Below are 22,291 nucleotides of genomic sequence, written 5' to 3'. Positions count from 1 at the left end.
AGGTGCTGAAGTGAAATACAATTATTTGAAAAAAGTTTAAAAATAGAGGCAGTAAAGATAAACCTACCTCTGCTTGAGGTAAAAAAAACAACAACTCAATGGTGTGGTAAAGAACTAGAATTGTATTGATCCAAATCAGGGCCGGATTTGTAATCTTTACCGCACAAGGACGCTGTCACCAGCTGCCCCCCTTCAGTATAGGTAGTCATATGACCCCTTAATCCCTCCTTTTACCACCCCCCTTCAGTATAGGTAGCCAGCTTGCCTTCACAACGCAGCAGCCATCAGTGTCACTCATTTCTCCGCTCGTCTCCAGTGCAGAAGCTTCCTCTTCCTTTCTGCCTCCAATACCGCCCAAGTCCATAGCCGCTGGCCACAAAATGTGCACAAAGAGCAAGGTGGCCGCTGCACAGGCTGCTGGAAGCAGAGTACTGATCTCCCTGCATTGCAGCATTTGCAAGCTTGCACCAGTTTAGCCTGCTGCTTTAGTGCCCTTGCTCCTGTGGATTACAAATAGTTTTAGCAAAAGAACACATTTTATGTTTACAAAAACTGCACTAAATCTCCTTTTGTTACTTCGCAATCAATTACTATGGACTCCAAAACTGTAAACAATCAGTACCAAAATCTTGAACTAGATTGCTGGAATCATGACCCCTGTCCTGTTGTATATTGCATTTTTTTTAGAATGCTGTGAAAGCATTCACTTTTTGAAAGAAGACCTATGTAAGCACACAATGGCATTTGATTTCACAAAATTGCCATTCGTGTGCAAAGTAGACAAGAGAAAAAGCAGTGCTATAATTAGGTTTCAATGAAATAAATTGCTTTGTTCCCAAGAATTTGTTTAAAAAAATGGGGAAGGTAGGATTAGGATGATATTTGGTGCATTTAGGTATTCAGTGGTCTTAATATTGTATGAGAGGGCTAGGTAAGGCCTCTGAAAATATAATGCACCTCCTCTCTTGTGATAAAAAGTAATCAGTACCAAACAAGAAAATGGGGATGTGTTATGTATGTTTTTGTGTGTAGTAAAGGGAGACAAAATGAACAAATGAACAGTCTCTCCAAGTTGTAACAGCCCCAGGAGCTGGGATAGGGCTTGGACCAGTACAAGACAGTAACCAAAGGGTTTAGGGTGACTCAATACCACATGGAAGCTATAGGGGAAGGGACTAAAAGAGACCGAAAAACCCTTTTACTAAAAAAGCAATGCTTAGTGTGGTTTGCCTTCTTGAAACAGACTGAATTTGTGATAATGCAGCTTTAACTAAAAATCTATGGTTACCCACAATGCACCGCTGCTAAATATGCAAATTATCTCTTTATGCCCCTGAAACCAGGCTTACATCCAGAACCGCTGGTGTGTAGCAAGCCTATAGCTTTACATTTTCAGAGGAAGGGAAGGTTAGTAGATGGAAACCCCCGCCGCTCTGGGCCCCCTGTGATTGCAAGGGCTGCTCTCATCTAGTTACACTCCTGGCCTCAATTCACAAAGCATCACTGCATGTGGTAAAGCTAAAAACAACTGATTTTATAAAACATTTTGTTAAATGTCAATTCACATTGGCTATTACCACATGGGGAACTAAAATTACCGACTTGTGATGTAAATTACTGACTTGTGAGGTAAATACCTTGAAAAGCTTAAATCACAAATAATAGAGCATGTAGTAAAACAAGCAAGATGTTCTGTATTTTACCTCTAGCCTGCAGCTGTCAGTAACTAACAACAAGCCAATTTGTGAGGTTATAGAAGGGAGGAAACAGAAAAGAGAAAAGGTGAAAACTAATTAAACTATTCAGGAAAACTCATGAAAACATATTTTCCTTCTTTTACATGCATTGTATAACACAAAATCACAATGTAATTGTATATAACAGTAATTAAAAATAGTTAATAAGATGCTAATGGTTTTGAGCGAATACAAATTTTATGTTAATTTAATTCAGCTTGAACTTGTCAGCAAAATAAAAAACCTGGCTTCCCTTTTCCACACACTGCAATAATCCAACTAATACAGAATAACGCACCACATGATTTCTTAAAATACTAAATTAAATATTGCATGAGGTAGAAACCTGTGTGAATTGTCATACAGTTTTTTTGGTTAATTACTGATATGTTACCGCATGTGTGAAAATCTTAGTTAATGATTAAAAAATAAATTACTGCATGAGGCAAATGACCAAACATGATATTTTTACCGAACAGGTCTTTGTGAATTAAAGCCAATGTCAGTAACTCATAATTGAATCCCTACCACAGTCATAGTTCTACATCCTTATATTAGACAAAGACTAATCAGGGAGAATTCCTCCAAATGATCTTATCTGTAGGTTTTTAGCATGTGGGAGAGAACTGTAAACACAGGGAGAATGTACAAACTCCATGCAGCTGGTGTCCAGGGCAAGAGTTGATATGGTGACTGTAAAGATATAAGCATGCTATCCACTATACTACCATGTCATTCATTATTAGGATTATTATTACTAATAATGCACTATGCATGTTGTAGGGGAGAAGGGGGGAGGAGATGTCAATAATTTTGGATATTGTCTGTGTACTGTTTAAAATGAGCATTTACTATTCCCTATCATTTCATAAACAGTGGTGGTGCTACACAGGGGCACACTGGGGCACTAGTCCCCCTAGGAATCACTGTGCACCCCGAGTGCCCCCTGCTCAGTAATATAACTGTTTCAAGGCACCAGCAGCATATACTGAACAGTATAGGGTCTGTAAAAACGCTCCATGTCAGCCTGAGTCTATGTAGGCATTAAGTTGAAAACGTCCTGTTTTTCATTTAAATTAGCCAATACGTACATGGTAATATGCTGCTTCAAAACTTCCTGTTTGTAAAATACACTGCAGCAAAGCTTAGCTACTAAGATAAGAAATACACAGTGTTTATCTCCCTCCTGCCTCTTTACCCTCCTCTATCTTGTAGAGATGGCAGACACTGGCTGGGAGGCTGGAATGATTTTTCTGTGATCTGTCCACACAGGAGCAGCTTGCTATCAAGTAAGGATTACAGGACAACTGAAGTGAGAAGGATAGTGAGGCTACCATATGTATTTCCTTTTAAACAATGCCTAACAGCCCTGCTGATCTTCTGCCTCTAATACCTTTAGCCATAGACCCTCAACAAGCATGCAGTGGATCAGGTGTTTCTGACATTATTGTCAGATCTGACAAGGTTAGCTGCATGCTTGTTTCTGATGTTATTCTGCCACTACTGCGGCCAAATAGAGTATAAGGGCTGGCAGGCAACTGGTATTGTTTAAAAGGAAATAAATATGGCAGCCCCCATATCCCTCTCATTACAGTTGTCCTTTAAAGCATGCAAAACAACTAGCCAGATGAAGGTAACCTTTTCCATAATAGCACCATCATTTGGACAATCTGCTCTGCTCAAAAGGCTCTAAGTTAGCCTTAATTTTATCAACTGAGTTAGGGAAAAAAATATGTAAAGCTCGCCATACAAACCGATTTTTATCACCCAAATGAGCTCAGCCAGCCATTGTGCCCCCTTTTTGCCTAACCAAACATTTGAAGCTGGAGCCTCCACTAAGTAAATGATAAAATGTTTAATTCATATCAAGTAAAGGAATGTGCTTTAAAACATAGGTTAAAAATATCAACCCAATTAGTTTATGACAGGTGATATTTATTATACTCATGATTGCCCCTCTCTCCTCCAACTACCACTAAAGAGAAAAAAAGAGATATATATCTATGGACATTTAATTTTAAAATGAATTTAGCATTTTTAGTGCATGATATGAGCAGTGTGTATAATTCAATAATGGGCATTTCAGATAGTAAATAATTTATTATAGTAGCAATGGTCTATAAATTAATGCAATTATAGACACATTAATTTTAATGAACTTTCTCTTGAGACATTTAATGTAATATACCAAACCCACAATCAATTTACTAGTGGAAGTAGTTTTGATAGTGGCTGAAGTAATTATTAAGAGGAAATGAACAGGCCATACTTCTTTATAATATACTGGATACTGCTCTACCACATGTACCTAAATTAGTAGTCTCTGAAAAATGAAAATTAACATCAAGACATTCTAACCGGCCTACAAACTAAAAATTAAAGCATACTCAGGCCACTTAAAATGTTCAAGGTTAGCTGACTCACAGCAACCTTGCCAATTGCATTCTAGTTTAAAGTTGGACCCCGAGGACCAACTTGATTATATGTTTCAACTTTTGATTATATGTTAATTTCAAAAGGTAGGTAAAAACATTTATTTTTTGCATATCAACTTCTGACTATACATAATTGATGTTAACAACTATCCTCACTTTTTGATTGCTTATTTATTACCCTAGAGGTGCTCAATACCAGAAATCCAGACCGTTAAGGCACTGTAATTTGATTGACCTAAGGAAGCACAAAATCCCATGAAATGTTGTCCTATAGGACTTGAATAAAAATAATATTTTTTTCAGTAATACTGGCCTATTCTTCAGGGGAAGTAAGACCAACACTATCTCTCCATTTAAACTATTTTTGAAAGTTTTATATACACCGGGTCTCACCAACAGTGTTTTGTCAAAATATAAGCCTGTTTTATAGATGGTGATTTGGCCATGACCATTACCACACAAGCGTGAAATTAAATAAGGATTCTTGGTTCTTCAAGACAACTGTTCTACATTTGCTACAGTATTATTTGCACCTGTTTTTCTAAGGGTTCTTTTACATTAGCAAACGCGTGCATAAACCAATTTCATGCACGCGTTAATGACCTGCGTTGTGACATCGGGAAGTTGTGGTGCAATGCTGATTAGCGGGTGTAGTTCTAATTCACCCGACGGGAAAACGCCGCAACTCGATGTTACGAAGCTCCCAGATACGTTACAACGTAACACTCTGGAATGCTTTGTCTAATGTGAAAGTGAACATGAAAGTCGAATAGACTTTCAAATTACCTTTCTAAGTGCAGCCAAGGAGCAATCCGTCAAAACGCACAGATCAGCTTCCTTCCAGTGTGAAAGAGGCCTAAGTCAGCTACAAGGAGTTTGTTCAGCTAATCTTACCTGCCTATTATATAGTTTATGTTAGCTGAAGAATCAGACAAGCAAGAGTAGAGTAACACAAACCCACTGGCAACCTATTGGAGGATATAAAGGCAAACACAGTGTACCTACAAGCTCCATGCTGACCATATCCTTTGCACAAATGATACCCAGAACTCCAGAGCAACAAGGCGAGAGTACTGGCATATCCGCCAACATGTGTGTGCATGAGTTCAGATCCCTACATGAAGTTAAACTTAATTATTAATGCATATGGGCATTTGATATCAACACCATAGGTTTAATACCAGTTTCATCAGCATGACTTCAACCTGACCACAGTTTGTAATGCACTTAACATGCAATAATATGGCTGGGACATCATCTTAGAAACTGATGTCAAATCCCATGTGCACCAACTCTTAATTCTATTACACATTGCACATTTTATGTTCCTAAAACCACAAATAATGCTTAGTCTTGTTTAATGAAATGATTGCCTCTACTATGTTAAAAGTAAAGCATGGGTTTTTAATTTTTTAAGGCAATATCGAGTACTAATAAACTAATATTGTACATTTTTTTTCTTCCAATATTTCATTGTATCTTATCAATACTCATTACTGCCCTTGTTCATAACCTTCTTCAACCTTTTGTCTGAACTCTTATTTCTCATTTGTCTGATTCTAGCCCCAACTCTGCCACCCCTAACTATTCAATCAGCTGCCAGCCCTTCCTGTTCATAGGGACACGGATGAACGAAGCCAGCCACCAGTTCCTATTATGCCTTTAAAGTGTACCCGAGGTGGCACAGGAGGGGCAGATAGGACACAGTGGCATGTTCCCTGCTACATGACATGCCTAGGTGTCCTCCCGCACCACTCTCTGCTCTACAGCACTGTGCTATCTCCCCCCTCCCTGCCTCAGAATTGCTGACATGCAGCATGTCAACAATCTCAAGGGTAAGGGAGGATAGGTATTCCCTGCTAAACGCCCACTGGGGGCATTCCTGTAGCCCTTCCCCAGCTGCCATTGGGCAGCTCTGCCTTCCCACGGCCACTCCCCCCGCCGCTCCCCTGCCTCCCTGCACTCTGCTCTGTATGAGACACACAGTATGAGAACATACTTATATATTTGTTGTCCATCAGATTCAGAAAGATGTCATAGAACACCACTTGGGTCACCACTTGTGTCATAAGTTCTAATGAAAATGTTATTGATGTAATTTTGATTAGAAAAGACGTAGATTGTTCACATTAACCATTTCAGCCGCTCAGGCGTGAAGCTCCCGTCCGATTGGCTGCTGTGTTGCGCTCCCATGCTTCGGCGCGCTCCCGCGTGCGAACTCGGGGGCGCGCCCCCATGTCCCTGTGGTGTCCGCCGCTAGCCCTGGGATCAGTGAATGGGAACATGGTTCCCGATCACCGATCCCTATTCCCCGTAGAAAAACCGAAGCGCTCACACATGAGGCTTCAGTTCTTCTGCCCGTACAACGGTGGCCATCTTGTGGCCAAATAGTAAAACTACATCTACACACTTTTTACATTACAATTTACACATTCAGCAATATTAAAAATGACCTGTTTATGTACCACACCAAAATATTACCCAAATAAAATTTTTTATGAAAAAAAAATACAATTAAAAAAAAACAAAAAACAAAACATAAATAGTTACTTAAGGATCTGAACTTTTTAAAGGGGGTATACTACAAACATTTTTTAAATTATAAGCTTGTAAATAGTAATAGACACAACAAGGAACATTGCACCTTTATTTCCAAATAAAATATTGGTGCCATACATTGTGATAGCGACAAAATTTAAATGGTATAATAACCGAGACATATAAGCAAATAAAATACATAGGTTTTAATTATGGTAGCGTGAATTATTTTAAAGCTATAATGGCCGAAAACTGAGAAATAATGATAAGTTTAGGCGTGATAAGTTTAGATAAGTGTAGATAGCGCACAAAGTCCCGCACGCAAAGCAGCGCCATTAAACTCTATGCGAAGTGCACTAGACTTTGCTAGCGCAAAACTTTTGATCAGCTGTGCACTGCGGTGGTAACGCAGTTGGTGCTTAAACTTATCATGCCTAAACTTATCACACCTAAACTTATCATGCCTAAACTTATCATGCCTAAACTGAGTTTAGGCATGATAAAGGGCTTTTCACCAGGGTGCTAACTGTTAGCACCACTTTGTGAATCAGGCCCCAACTGCACTAGCACCGCAGTGCACAGCTGATCAAAAGTTTTACGCTTGCAAAGTCTGGTGCACTTTGCATAGAGTTTAATGGCGCTGCTTTGCGTGCGGGACTTTGCGCGCTATCTACACTTATCTAAACGTATCACTCCTAAACTTATCACACCTAAACTTATCACGCCTAAACTGGCTTTTCACCAGCATGGTGCAATGGTTATCATGCCTATCAGCCTGATTCACAAAGTGGTGATAACTCAGTTCTCACGCCTAAAAGACTTTAGGCATGATAACCTTTGCACCGCTGAGTTAGCACCGCTTTGTTCTGATTATTGCGCGCAAAGTCCCGCGCGCAAAGTTTTGCGTGCGTGCAAAGTCCCATAGGCCTTAATGGGCACTGCGTGCGAAGTGCGATTGCGTGCGGAAAATTCACGCGAGTTTCTTCTTATCATGCCTAAACTGAGTTTAGGCGTGATAAAGGGCTTTTCACTGGCGTGCAAACACTTTGCACCGCTTTGTGAATCAGGCCCAAAGTCTCTAACTGGGTTAGCACCGCTTTGTGAATCGAGCCCATAGTGAGCAGTCCATCCAGCACATGCATACAGCAGAGTAGCGATCTAAATGAGTCAGGCATTGGACTCACTTGTGTGCCTGCAGTAATTATAGAAAGGAGAGCTGCTGCAGAGAGAGCTATAGGGAAAGTTTAGTTAGACTCTTGTAGGCTTGTTAGCTTTCTCCTTGCTGATTCTTATTGCTAAAAAAGCACCCCTTAACAGCTCTTTTGAGAGCTAATCATGTTCTTGTGATCTATTTTTTTGTGTGTGTCCAACAGATACTTGTGGTGCATAGACAGCCTTGGTAATTCCTATGGTGCCACTGTCAGACCCAGCACATTCAGTGACTACCTGTGTTTGTGACATTCAGCTGCAAATTTTTAATCCCAATCACTGCACCTGTTCACTGTTCAGTGCATCTACCTACCTATACCTGTGTGAGCGCACACATTGTTAATATCACCAGTCATTGCACCTGTTCAGGGTACCTGCCTGTGTGTGTGTGAAAGGCAGCTGCACATTTATAATCCCAATCACTGCACCTGTTCACTGTTCAGTGCACCCCCTACCTATACCTACATGAGCGCACGCATTGTTAATACCACCAGTCATTGCACCTGTTCAGGGTACCTGCCTCTGTGTGTGCGACAGGCAGCTGCACATTTGTAATCCCAATCACTGCACCTGTTCACTGTTCAGTGCACCTACCTACCTACCTACGTGAGCGCACGCATTGTTAATATCACCAGTCATTGCACCTGTTCAGAGCCAGAGGCAGGCCACCCGGCAGGTGTGTTTGAGGTAGTGCTGACGTTATTTTGTGTGGCCCTGGCCCAAAGTACAGTGCTCAGAAGAAGGCACGTCCCATCAATTCCCAAGATTGTCAGGACGTGGTTGACTATTTAACACAGAACACCTCATCTTCTGCAGCCACCAGAGCTACTCCAAGTACCACATCCGCTACATTTGACACTTCGCAGGAGTTATTTGGTGGGGAAATCACTGATTCACAATCATTATTGTTACAACAAGATGAAGGTGACATGGACGTAAGGTGTGAGGAGGAGGATGATAAAGTACCTGCTGTTGATGCAGTTTTGGAGGTGTCTAATACAAGTAAAGCTTTGGAGGATGATTATGATGATGATACTGCCATGGATGCCACATGAGATCCTAAGAGACACGATGACCAAGGGGACAGTTCAGAGGGGGAGTCAGAGAGGAGTAGGAGGAGACGAGTTGCTGAAAGAAGCAAGGGGAGCTCGTCCTCAGAAACAGCTGGTGGCAGTGTCTGGCACCATGTATTGCCACCTATGGACAGCCAGTCAACATGCCCTTCAACATAAGCTGCTGACGCCACCATATTTCCCACACCCCAGGGAGGCTCAGCGGTGTGGACATTTTGTAGTGTGTATGCCAAAGATCAGAGCAATGCCACCAAAAATTGAGCTGTGGAAAGGCCAACACCCACGTAGGGACAACTGCCTTACAAAGGCACATGCTGAAAAGGCACAAACAGCAATGGGAAGAAAACTTGAGCAAAAGCAGCACACAAAAACAAAGCCACCCTCCTTCTCCTCTTCCTCCTTCAGGTGCATCATCTTCTTCAGCCACTTTCTCCCTTGCACCTTCACAATCACAGCCAACCTCCTCTACTCCGCCTCTCACCTTGAGCAGTTCCTGCTCCTCTGCCCACAGCAGCAGCCAGGTGTCCGTGAGGGCAATCTTTGAGTGGAAGAAGCCAATGTCTGCCAGTCACCACCTTGCCTGGTGTCTGACAGCTGGCTTGGCAGAACTGTTATCCCGCCAGTTGTTACCATACCAGCTAGTGGACTCTGAGGCCTTCCAAACATTTGTGGCCATTGGGACACCGCAGTGGAAGATACCAGGCCACAATTATTTCTCCAAAAAAGGCGATACCTAAACTGTACCGTGAAGTTGAGAGGCAAGTGGTGTCATCTCTGGCACACAGCGTTGGGTCAAGGGTCTATTTGACCACGGATGCCTGGTCTGCCAAGCACGGTCAGGGCAGGTACATTACTTACACAGCCCATTGAGTCAACCTGGTGACCGCTGGCAAGTAGGGAGTACGTGGCTGTGCAGTGGACCTAGTGACACCTCCACAGCGAAATGCCTGCAAGCTCATGCGGCCGTTTGAGGAGGTGACAAACTTTGTGAGTCGCAGTGAAGGCACCATCAGCGACTTGATCCCATATGCCTTCTTCCTGGAGCATGCCGTGCATAGAGTGATGGATCAAGCTGTGGAGGAGCATGAACAGGAACAGGAACTGGAGGAAGAGTTGTGGGATCAATTCTCAGCAGAAGCAGATGATTCCTCAACACCTGCGGCAGCACAGAGGGGGGAGGAGGAGGAGGAAGAGCTGTTTGGGGAAGATGAGTCAGATGATGAGGAAGGTGTTGTTTTGGAGGAGGAGGATGAGGTGGAAGAACCACCGCAGCAGGTGTCGCAGGGGGCTTCTGCTGCTCAACTTTCCCGTGGTATTGTTCGGGGCTGGGGGGAGGAGGAGAACTTAGCTGACATCACTGAGGAAGAGCAAGAGGAGATGGATAGTACGTCTGCATCCAACTTTGTGCAGATGGCGTCTTTCATGCTGTCCAGCCTGTTGAGGGACCCCCGTATAAAAAACTCAAGGGGAGTGAGCTGTACTGGGTGGCCACACTACTAGACCCTCGGTATAGGCACAAAGGGGCCGAGAGGTTTGCAAACCACAGAAGGCAGAAAGGATGCAGCACATGCAGAACAACTGGCAACTATGCTTTACAATGCATTTAAGGGTGATATCACAGCACAACGCAATAAAGGTGCCACTGCCAGTAATCCTCCTCCTCCCATGTCCACGCAGGCAAGGACAGGACGCTCCAGCGATCTCATGCTGATGTCGGACATGCGGACATTCTTTAGTCCAACGCCTTGCCTTAGCGCTTCCAGATCTACCCTCCACCAACGCCTCAACTGGCAGGTAGCCGACTACATGGCCTTAAGTGTGGATGTAGACACTGTGAGCAGTGATGAACCCTTGGACTACTGGGTGCACAGGCTTGACCTGTGGCCAGAGCTGTCCCAATTTGCCATCCAACTTCTGTCTTGCCCTGCCTCAAGCGTCCTGTCAGAAAGGACCTTCAGCACAGCTGGAGGCATTGTCACTGAGAAGAGAAGTCGCCTGAGTCAAAAAAGTGTTCAGTACCTCACCTTTATCAAAATGAATGAGGGATGGATCCCGTAGGGCTACTGCCCACCCGAAGACTAAGTCAGTCCCCGCACACAGCATCTCTGCCTGCACGCCGTGTGACTGCCTGCCCCGTGACTAAGTCGCTCCCCACACAGCATCTCTGCCTGCAGGCTGCTTGACTGCCTTTTCCGTCACCACCAACAGGGTCCAGGACTCCAGGTGGATTCCTGAATTTTTAAGGCCGCTGCTAGCAGTGGCCGCTATAATAATTTTTCTGGTGCGTGTACATGCCTGCCTAATGTTTTTGGCTGCACTGCGGCTGCACTGCGGCTGCAACAACAAAACAAAAGGCATGTACATGTGTCAATTCCCCTTCGTGATCATTACATTGCCACGGTGAAGGGGCTTGCGTATCACAATGAAGCAATGACCGACGGCTATATGAGTGTCTCGGGGGGTGGCACACCAAAGATAAAAAGGTAGTTGCTTCATTGTGGACAGATCAAATTTGATCTGTCTAGCCAGATATCACTTTCTCTTACAGCAGGTTGTCTTTTGGATTGGAACAGTACCACAGTGGTTACATATTCTTCCAATTATACCAGTGATTAATATCAAATGTTATTAACTATTCAGGGGCATAACTATACGGCAGCTGCCTTTGTGACTGCTGTGAGGGCCTGGGGCCCCATCTACTAAACCTCCCTTCTTCCAGGACAGGACCATCCTCCAGATCAGGTGTTTTTGTGGCAAAATTTGTTAGGGCTGAGAAGATCATGATGGTCACATGATGGTTTGTTTTATGACCCTTGTAGTGTGTGAACACTGGGGGCATGAATCGTAGTTACGCCACTGTCCTTATTCTTAACACATGTCTGAGGATAATTTCTGGTAATTATTGGTTTTATGTCTGAAAGCTTCATTGCACAAGTTAACAAGAAAATATCTCTTAACAGATCCAACTGTAAGACAACATTAGGCTAAAAATAAGACTTTCTGGAGGCGGAGTGATGAATTACAAAGTGTAGGTGAGACCCTACAGTACAAATCAGTTTTTTTTACACTTCTCAGAGGATAGTGTTCTTTGCATCCATTACATGTATAATAAACTTTTAATTAATTATGAAGGCACATATTTAAAGCTGAAATCCAACCATTCACATAAACAGAGTTGAAATACAAATACATATCTCTGGACTATTTTACCTTATTTTCATCTCAATGCCTGATCTCCACACAACATCAGCATCATCACCGCACAAATCTCTTTTCAAATAATATAATAATAATAATAATCCCTGTGTCCCTGCTTCCTCCTTTGTCCCTATGTCTGTACTTTTTTGCTACTGCGCATGCGCAGCACGGACAGCCGTTGGGACAGGAGGAGGATTGAGCCATTGGTCTGGGCGAGCATGTGCACGGGCAGACGTGTGTGCGCTGACATGTGGCCGTCAGTGGCAGTTGCGGAAGTGGAGGGGGATTGTGAGAGTGGACTAGAGCCCGTTTTTAAACGGGCTTAGGTCTACTAGTTGACAAATAATGTTTGAATTTTGAACATTGTTGAGCGCCTGTACACATTTATTCTAGTAGAGATAAGTCTCAGTACGCAATGATACAGCTGCCCCCACATGCCTGAGGTGGCTCACTAAATACATATAAATACACAATGCATATAAATACACAGGTGCACTTTTCAACTGATACCTGCAGTGACACTATCATTCCTTTATTGTATTGGCAGTTTTTGGGCACTCTCCAACCATTCTGACATTATTTACAGTCACTAACTAGGGGCATAGTTGTTAAATTCCATTTACCCATTTCCTTTACCCATCTAGTTTCTAGTTTTACTAATAAAGATGCTTCTTTTTAATGGATTTTTCAGGCATTAGTAAGTCAGCCAACCAAGTTGTGTCATTGAGAGTGAAAACTGACTGCATAAATTACCAGGGTCTTCTAAATTTCAAGAGAACGATCACACAAGACAATAGTGGCACATACTGCAATGTCAAGCTGAATCGGAGCTATTTAATGTTAAGCAGATAATGAATCTTTTACCCCAGCCAAAGATACTGGAGGCAGAGATAACTGAAATCCTGCAGCTGCAATCGAGACAAAATAAAATCTATGTTTAGTATGTTTAGTGTAATAACTTATTCAGAAAGAAGCATTAAACATATTTTATTTACAATTTTAAAACACCTGAGTATTGAAAACACCTGTATTTGTAAGGCAGGACAATCTTTAAACACCTGAATCTTCAAACCACCTGAATCTTTAGGGCAGCAAAGTTCTACACACTATTAACTTACAGTACTTACAGGTAGAAAGATCAAGCAATGATTCATCACAATTCTTTTGCTCTTCAGTGTCCAGTTATAATGTCCTGACATGTTTGTTTTTATTTGCTGTGCAGTGGAGGCAAATGAGGTCAGGGAGCCAGCAGTGCTGTGTGATTGAGCTGTCCGGAGTCATCTGAATCACAGTACTGGCTGGGAAAAAATGTAAATCTTTACAGAGGCATGACAGTACATATAGATGTACAATCATTTTACTGCATGTATGTTCAACTATTTTTCCCAGGAAGATTGGCTTTAACAGATCATCATAGTCCTCTTAATGGTGCATTTGATGAGCAGGAATCATACCATAACGGCAATAATTAGTGAAGCTTCTGTGGGTATTTATGAAAAAAGAGGATTTCTATGTAAGTTTAGAGTTGCAGTCATCAGTAATTTCCCAAAAACAAGTATTCAGGAGACTGTTTTAGAATCCTTTGCTTATATACAGTAGAAATTAGAGTTATATATGCGCTCTCTGTCTCAAAAACACAGGAGTATACAGTCTCACACCAAGTTTCCAATAAAGTCCTCAGACTGGTTCCTCAGGGTCCACCGTATTCCAGAAAACTGCCTCCTTAGTCCAGGACAATCATCCCAGCATATAAATAGAAAGAAATCAAAAACATAGCATAATACTGCTTTCCTCCAATAACTCCTTCACCAGAAGAACTTTACACCATGTGCCTTTAAGGATCACCTTCCAATCACCTGTGCCGGGACACAGCCCCCCAATGTGCCCGCACTCACCCTAGATATCCTCCAAAATCTCCGGAGGCAAGATTGATCATATATGGGGGTGTACACCAGGGAACAATCTGTTTCAAACACTGGCAAGGCTTCCAATTTTACTGCAACTTAAAGAACACTAACATAGTGTAATACTGTAAATTTATTAAAAAGGTTAAAAGGTAGTGCACTCACAAGCGTAAGGTAAATCAAAGCATGTAATGCTGACAGCGCTGGTCCCCGGGTGACCACTCTGCGGATGCCGCATCAGATTCCCCTCTGCCCAATCAAAGCTGCACTTCCAACGTCTCCAGCTCGGCTTCCGGTCTCGTGTACTACTGCTCCGCCCTATGCATTTCGTCACAAGTGACTCATCAGGGGCTCGCAGTACAGCGCAGACCGGCATTTGAAATAGTAAACAGCACGCCCTCCTACCCTCTTCCCATTGGTCAGATCCATAACCTTTATTAAAATTTTATACGGAATCCTCCGCACACCTCCGTAGAGCGGCACCCTTACATCAATCTCCTCTCCTATACAAATACACTCCTATCCACTAATACCACCCCAATCCTCCCACCCATATACACCTGCAATATCGTAAACATTTCTTCATAAAATTGCAGCACAATAAAACCAAGTAAACAGATTAAATCTAGACTATAAAATGTTGTAAAATTTACTTGTTACAAATAAAAGCATTAATATCCAGATCTATATTCATGCCATTAGGAGCAGCTGACTCCAAATTAAAAATCCACTCAGTTTCTTTTTTTGATACTTCCCTCAACTTGTTACACCCTCTCCATGATGGTCTCAATTTTTCAACGCCACAAAAGTACATATTCCTGGGGTCTGAATTATGCTCATTTTTAAAATGCAGAGATAAACTGTGCAGCTCAAATCCTTTCCTAATGTTGTTAATATGTTCACCTATCCGTTCTTTCAACATTCTGGTGGTGCGGCCCACATATTGTAGGCCGCATTCACACCATACAACATAGACAACATATGTACAGGATCTTCTCAAAAAATTAGCATATTGTGATAAAGTTCATTATTTTCTGTAATGTACTGATAAACTTTAGACTTTGATATATTTTAGATTCATTACACACAACTGAAGTAGTTCAAAGCCTTTTATTGTTTTAATATTGATGATTTTGGCATACAGCTCATGAAAACCCCAAATTCCTATCTCAAAAAATTAACATATCACGAAAAGGTTCTCTAAACAAGCTATTAACCTAATCATCTGAATCAACTAATTAACTCTAAACACCTGCAAAAGATTTCTGAGGCTTTTAAAACTCCCAGCCTGGTTCATTACTCAAAACCGCAATCATGGGTAATACTGCCGACCTGACTGCTGTCCAGAAGGCCATCATTGACACCCTCAAGCAAGAGGGTAAGACACAGAAAGAAATTTCTGAACGAATAGGCTGTTCCCAGAGTGCTGTATCAAGGCACCTCAGTGGGAAGTCTGTGGGAAGGAAAAAGTGTGGCAGAAAACGCTGCACAACGAGAAGAGGTGATCGGACCCTGAGGAAGATTGTGGAGAAGGAACGATTCCAGACCTTGGGGGACCTGCGGAAGCAGTGGACTGAGTCTGGAGCAGAAAAATCCTGAGCCACCGTGTACAGGTGTGTGCAGGAAATGGGCTACAGGTGCCGCATTCCCCAGGTCAAGCCACTTTTGAACCAGACAAGTGGCAGAAGTGCCTGACCTGGGCTACAGAGAAGCAGCACTGGACTGTTGCTCAGTGGTCCAAACATTTGCACGTCATTCGGAAATCAAGGTGCCAGAGTCTGGAGGAAGACTGTGGAGAGGGAAATTCCAAAATGTCTGAAGTCCAGTGTCAAGTACAGGTCAGGCACTTCTGCCGCAGTTTCTCGTTCAAAAGTGGCTTTATCTGGGGAATGCGGCACCTGTAACCCATTTCCTGTACATGCCTGTACACGGTGGCTCGGGATGTTTCTACTCCAGACTCAGTCCACTGCTTCCACAGGTCCCCCAAGGTCTGGAATCGGTCCATCTCTGCAATCTTCCTCAGAGTCCGGTCACCTCTTTTTGTTGTGCAGCGTTTTCTGCCACATTTTTTCCTTCCCACAGACTTCTCACTGAGGTGCCTTGATACAGCACTCTGGGAACAGCCTATTCATTCAGAAATTTCTTTCTGTGTCTTACCCTCTTGCTTGAGGGTGTCAATGATGGCCTTCTGGACAGCAGTCAGGTCGGCAGTCTTACCCATGATTGCGGTTTTGAGTAATGAACCAGGCTGGGAGATTTAAAAGCCTCAGGAATCTTTTGCAGGTGTTAAGAGTTAATTAGTTGATTCAGATGATTAGGTTAATAGCTTGTTTAGAGAACCTTTTCGTGATATGCTAATTTTTTGAGATAGGAATTTTGGGTTTTCATGAGCTGTATGCCAAAATCATCAATATTAAAACAATAAAAGGCTTTGAACTACTTCAGTTGTGTGTAATGAATCTAAAATATATCAAAGTCTAAAGTTTATCAGTACATTACAGAAAATAATGAACTTTATCAAAATATGCACATTTTTTGAGAGGATCCTGTACTTGCACAATTAATAAAATTACGTATCTTAAACGTTTTCCCGTTTACTGCATAGACAACTTCCCTTGTTTTCACACCCTTGGCCTCTCTACAGCATTTGCATCCTCTGCAGGGAAAGAAGCCATCTGATTGCCAACCCTGTAGTTTTTGTTGTTTAGGGGGGGCCACACAACTGGGGGCTAATTTATCCTTCAAATTTGAGGTTTTTCTATATACAAAAGGTGGTCTAGGGGGTAATACTCTCCCCAGTACATGATCCCCTTGTAAGATATCCCAATGCTTAGTAAATATTCGTTCAATTTGCTTATATTGTGTGGAGAAATCAGTACAGAAGGTAAAAGGACTCACCTCTTCTTTTTTATCCCTCGTTGAGTTCACCAGAGAATCTCTCACCATATTCCCCACCTCATCCTGGACATAACCCAACCATTCCCTATTGTATCCCTTCTCGATAAATCTACTTTTGAGAATCTCTAATTGTATCCTATAATCCTCCATATTGGAACAATTCCGCCTCACACGCATAAATTGCCCTTTTGGTACCCCCTTAAGCCAGTTCGGATGGTGGCAACTAGAAGTCTCAATGTAGCCATTCCTATCCGTAGGTTTAAAAAACCACCTAGTGGTAAATCCATCACCCTCCCTTATAATCTCCAAATCCAAAAAATGGATACTTACCTTACTCGATTCTGCGGTCAGTTTAATATTTGATCTCAATCCATTAATCTCCCCAAGGAAGAGATTAAAATCCTCTTCATCCCCTTTTCAGAGGATGAGGAGATCGTCTATAAATCTCCTCCATAATATAATCCTCTCACCTCCCATTTCAATAGCCTCCTCTTCCCACTGTGCCATATAGAGATTTGCCAGAGACGGGGCGAACCCCGCCCCCATGGCACAACCAAAGATCTGTCTAAAAAAAATCTCCTTTATGCCAAAAATAATTTTTCTTCAGGGCAAATTCTAAAAGCTCCATTATGAAGTTAATCTGTGCTGTCGGAAGTTGTGTGTCTGTGGAAAGATAAAATCTCGCCGCTTCAACCCCCCCTCATGGGGAATGTTGGTATAGAGTGAGCTAACATCTGCAGTAGCCAAAAGCACATTACCCCCCACTTTCAGAGAATCCAGGATTTTCAAGACATGTTTGGTATCCTTAAGAACTCGTGGGAGCTTTGAAACCAACGGTTGAAGATAGTGATCCACATATTGCCCCAATCTATGGATAATTGAACCAACTCCACTCAGAATGGGACGACCCGGAGGTTCCTCGAGGGACTTATGTATCTTGGGTAACTGATAGATAACCGGCACCCTGGGGGCCGAGGGCACCAAAAAGTCGCACTCCCGTTTCCCCAGGAAGCCAGCTACCATACCCTCATCCAGCAACAAAGACAGTTCTCTTTTATATTGTACTGTGGGGTTACAGGGAAGTTTTTCATATGTGTTTGCATCATATACCAACCGATCTAGCTCCTTAAAATATTGGTCCTTGGTGAGTACCACCGTACCTCCCCCCTTGTCCGCAGACCTCACAACCAAATTCTTTTCATCAAGCAAATTAGTGATAGATTCCTTATAATTATGAAGTTTCTGTGGTCTGATCTTCTTCAGATCAGCCAATACACGATCCTTAAATATTTCCACAGTGTTTCGATTCGATGTATCTTGCGGGTTAAACGTTGAGGCATTCCTAAACTTGGTTAAAGGTCCCACATCATTGGCCCTATTATTTGGACCTTCCTTTTGCAAAAAATATTTTTTAATATTGAGTTTCCTTAAATATTTATGTACATCTATAAAAGCATTGAATTTATTCAAATTTTGTTTAGGAGCAAATTTCAATCTGTGATCTAACATTTTTAACTCATTCCTATTCAATTCTACTCCACACAAATTAAAAATACCCTCACCTACCACTGCTTTCTTTTTTTGTTCCCACCTCCCACCTCTGCAACCCCTTCTGCTCCCCTTTTCCTTGGACTTGGACTTTACAACATTTTATAGTCTAGATCTAATCTGTTTACTTGGTTTTATTGTGCTGCAATTTTATGAAGAAATGTTTACGATATTGCAGGTGTATACGGGTGGGAGGATTGGGGTGGTATTAGTGGATAGGAGTGCATTTGTATAGGAGAGGAGATTGATGTAAGGGTGCCGCTCTACGGAGGTGTGCGGAGGATTCCGTATGAAATTTTAATAAAGGTTATGGATCTGACCAATGGGAAGAGGGTAGGAGGGCGTGCTGTTTACTATTTTAAATGCTGGTCTGCGCTGTACTGCGAGCCCCTGATGAGTCACTTGTGACGAAATGCATAGGGCGGAGCAGTAGTACACGAGACCGGAAGCCGAGCTGGAGACGCTGGAAGTGCAGCTTTGATCGGGCAGAGGGGAATCTGATGCGGCATCCGCAGAGTGGTCACCCGGGGATTCTATTCTATTCTATTCTATTTATATGCTGGGATGATTGTCCTGGACTAAGGAGCCAGTTTTCTGGAATACGGTGGACCCTGAGGAACCAGTCTGAGGACTTTATTGGAAACTTGGTGTGAGACTGTATACTCCTGTGTTTTTGAGACAGAGAGCGCATATATAACTCTAATTTATATTGGATTGTATCACACTACTTTAGTACGCGAACCATCTAGTGTTATTTCATATCCTGAAGCACATACTCAATTTAGGTCTTATATACAGTAGCAATACAAACTAGAGTGTGTCGTTTCTGAAGAAACCACAGGATGTTGGCTATGTGTCTGATTGGCTGCATGTGGCTCCTCCCACCTTGCCAAATTTTTACCCCAGTCACCCAGTGACCCAGTGTGCCAAGTCTGGGGACTCTGGCTTTAATACAGTGAGAACTACAGCTGTTGACATTTTGCCATTGAAGTCAATAGGCAAAATCTGATTGGCTGGTTTTGGCCCCGCCCACTTTTAACATTTCAATCCCAGTCCCCCTGTGACTGAGTGTGCCAAGTTTGAAGTCCCTGCCATTAACAGTGAAAGAATGGCAGCAACTTATATATTGACATTGATTAGCAATAGGTAACATTTGATTGGCTGTTTTAAGCTCCGCCCATTTTTCTAAATTTTAACATTATCCACCATGTCATGGTCTGTGCCAAGTTTTGGACCTCTGGCTTTAAAAGTGTGAGAGTGGCAGTATTTGAAAGTTTTACATTGAAGTGCATTGGTGAAATTTGATTGGATGTAAGTGGCTCCACCCACTTTTCTTATTTTTTGACCGCAATCACCCAGTGAGTAACTGAGCCAAGTTTGGGACACCTGGCATTTAAACTGTGATAATAGCAGCAGTTTATCATTTTTCATTAAGGTCAATGGCTGAAATCTGATTGGTTGTTGTTGCCCCGCCCCCTTTTTTATTAATGGTGAACCACAGTCACCCAGTTACTAACACTCCAAAGTTTGGGAATGCTGGCATTAAATGTATAAAAATGGCAGCAGTTTCATTGTTTTCTATTGAAAATCAATGAATGGCATTTCACTTTTTCAAAATTTGAAGTGTAAATCCCCATTGATCACATTTGCGATATTCGAAGTCCCTGACATCAATATTGTGAGAATGGCAGCCTTTTTAATTTTTCCCATTTACATCAATCAAAGAAATCTGATTGGTCGGTTTTGGCTCCGCCCACTTTTATTAATTTTAATCCCAGTCCCCCAGTGACCAACTGTGCCAAGTGTCAGGACCCTGCCTTTAACCATCTAAGAGCAGCAGCAATTTAAATGTTTCCCATTTAAACTAATGGCTGAAATTTGATTGGCTGTGGTAGACTCCGCCCACTTTTTATAAATTTTCACCACAGTCACCCAGTGACCCAGTGTGCCAAGTCTGGGAACCCTGGCTTTAATACAGTGAGAGTTACAGCTGGAAAATCTGATTGGCTGTTTTTGGCCCCACCCACTTTTTGGGGTCCCCAAAATGTGACAGAATGCTTCAGCTTCACCCCATGACCAAGTGACCCAAGTTTGGTGAGTGTAACTTCAAAGCTGTGCGAGTGGCAAAACTTTCAAATTTTCCAATGAAAGCCTATGGGAAAAATGGGGTCTTTGGGGGTCCGCCACAGGGGCCCGGAGGGTGGGATTGCTTAAAAAAGCACAAGCAACCTATTCGGGTATGAGCCGAACAAGTGTGCAAAGTTTCAGAATTCTACTCCTTAAACTCTAGGAGGAGTAGCGTATAGAAATTTGCTAAATTTTCATTGGCCGCTGGTAGCTCCTCCCACTTTGGGGTGACCCCTCAAAATACGTATTTTTATTTGGGGTGACACCAACAATATGTGGTCCGAGTATGGGGAATGTAGCTTCAAAATTGCATGAGTGGCAGCGATTTGAAATTTTTCCCTGTCAAAGTCAATACGAAAAAAGGGGTCTTCCGGGGCCCGCTGCAGGGGCCCCGAGGGTGGGATTGCCCTAATAAAGCACAAGCAACGTACTTCGCTATAAGACGATTAAGTGTGGAAAGTTTGGGGCTTGTACCCGTGAAACTGTGGGAGGAGTAGCGTTTAGAAAGTGGGGGGGCGCCAATAATAATAATAAGAAGAACGAGCTGAACTCGAATAACTATATATTGGCTATTTCATAGCCAACATAATTCAAGAAATATTCTGGCATTGTTCAGCAAGCCCAGTAAACAGGTATGTAAAACAAATGACAGCAGATTTATACTGACCAGTGTTGCCAACCTTGAAAAACTTTTCTGACAAAGCTAAACATTTACTGACAGAACATTTGTTTTACTGACATCTAATATTACCGAAATTACATATTCTGCACTGATTTAAATAGACACTGAAGCGAAAAAAAAATTATGATATCATGATTTGTATGTGTAGTACATTTAAGAAATAAAACATTAGGAGCAGAGACATAAGTCTAATATTGTTTCCAGAACAGGAAGAGTTAAGAAACTCCAGTTGTTATCTACGCAAAAGAGCCATTGAGCTCCACAACTTTCAAAGCCGCAGATAGCTCAGTCTTCTGAAGCTTGTTATCTTAAGTGTCAGTCACTGTATTGATTTTTATTCTACAGAGAACAGTTTAAAAGTTCACTAGCCTGCTCTGTAAAATCATTTAGAATGCTGAGTAGTGCATAAACTGCAAATATTGCAGAATGATGCAACATTATAAAAAAAACTATATAACTGAAAATAAAAATATGAGAATATTTTCTTTGCTACTAATGTAATTATCTACTAGTAATTATCCGTACTACACAACCAATTTATTGTATCATAATTTTTTTTCCGCTTCAGTGTCTCTTTAAACATATGTATCTATGGCCGAAGAGGCTAATAGTGAGAAAAAGAAAAGTCAGGAGGGGAACTTCTGGACTGCACAATAGGTCTCTATTGGGGGACAGGAGTCGGTCTTCTAAAGATCCAGAAAGGAATAACAGACAGGACATATATCGACTGGATTGTGAGCCTGTGCATGAAGGACCTCTTCAAGATACACACTGCCAGGCTTGAGGTAAGTTTGAGATTTCCAAGGGATGCGTGGATTTCTCCATTGCATCAGAAAGAAGCATACCCCACTATTTTACTTACAGTTTTCTCCAAATATTTGCTACTGTATCTCTTAAGTGGAGATGGCTAGAACCTCAGATTTTGGGTTAGCGGACCGCGGAC

The 22,291-nt window shown here is 42.2% G+C and overlaps 1 protein-coding gene across 4 annotated transcripts in view; it reads left to right on the top strand.

The window, feature by feature from the left end:
* CNTNAP4 (contactin associated protein family member 4) overlaps positions 1 to 22,291 on the top strand; it is a 484,789-nt gene that overhangs the window by 370,435 nt on the left and 92,063 nt on the right. The window lies entirely within an intron of this gene.

This window comes from Hyperolius riggenbachi, chromosome 1, assembly GCF_040937935.1.
Source record: "Hyperolius riggenbachi isolate aHypRig1 chromosome 1, aHypRig1.pri, whole genome shotgun sequence".
Lineage (NCBI taxonomy): Eukaryota > Metazoa > Chordata > Amphibia > Anura > Hyperoliidae > Hyperolius > Hyperolius riggenbachi.
Note: the sequence above shows the minus strand (reverse complement) of the source record. Positions and strands in the feature narration are given on the sequence as shown.